Below are 720 nucleotides of genomic sequence, written 5' to 3'. Positions count from 1 at the left end.
GTGGGCCTGTGGAACCAGAAGCCACACTTTTTCAGGAACGCCCCAGCTCTGCAAAACAACCGCTCGGCTTCCTCTCTTTCTCACAGCTCTCCAGAACTGGCTGGCTACTGACACTCCAGCAGGCAAAGGCACTGACAAAGCTGAACGCCCTGGTGTGGCTAAAACCCTCGGAAGAATTATTCTGATGCCAAAATAAGCTATCACTCACACAGCTAGACTGTAAGGACCACATATGCGTTGTGGGTTAAGAGCATGACCCACATTAGAACACTTCAGTATCCTGTTTTCAATAAACTGTAAACAAACACAAGCGTTAGATATGAGCACACTACACCTTGGGATGGAGAGAAGCCCAGCAGGGAAAGCCAGAGAGACGGGTAGTTCAAAGCAATTCGGGTTGGCTGCCACAAACAGCATTAGAGTTGGAATTTCAATTTAGATTCTTTGTGGGTCGGTAACACCCCACACACGCGGTATCCACCTGAAACACTCACACTAAGCCCTGTCGCTCCACAGCAAAGGGTGAGGCAGTTCCTGGCTTCCCACTCGCCCTGCCTGGCACCTCCCTGGGAATGAAGCGGGGTTTTATTGCAGCTTCCAAAGTACAGCTGAAGCCTGGACACCAGGCACAGGTAAACAGCACACGTTTGAGCACAGAGGGCTCCCCGAGAAACACCAGCATAACATCAGGCTCCGGGAACGCACTCCAAACAGCCACTG

The sequence above is a fragment of the Buceros rhinoceros genome, unplaced genomic scaffold (genome assembly GCF_000710305.1).
Source record: "Buceros rhinoceros silvestris isolate BGI_N320 unplaced genomic scaffold, ASM71030v1 scaffold10690, whole genome shotgun sequence".
Classification (NCBI taxonomy): domain Eukaryota; kingdom Metazoa; phylum Chordata; class Aves; order Bucerotiformes; family Bucerotidae; genus Buceros; species Buceros rhinoceros.
Note: the sequence above shows the minus strand (reverse complement) of the source record.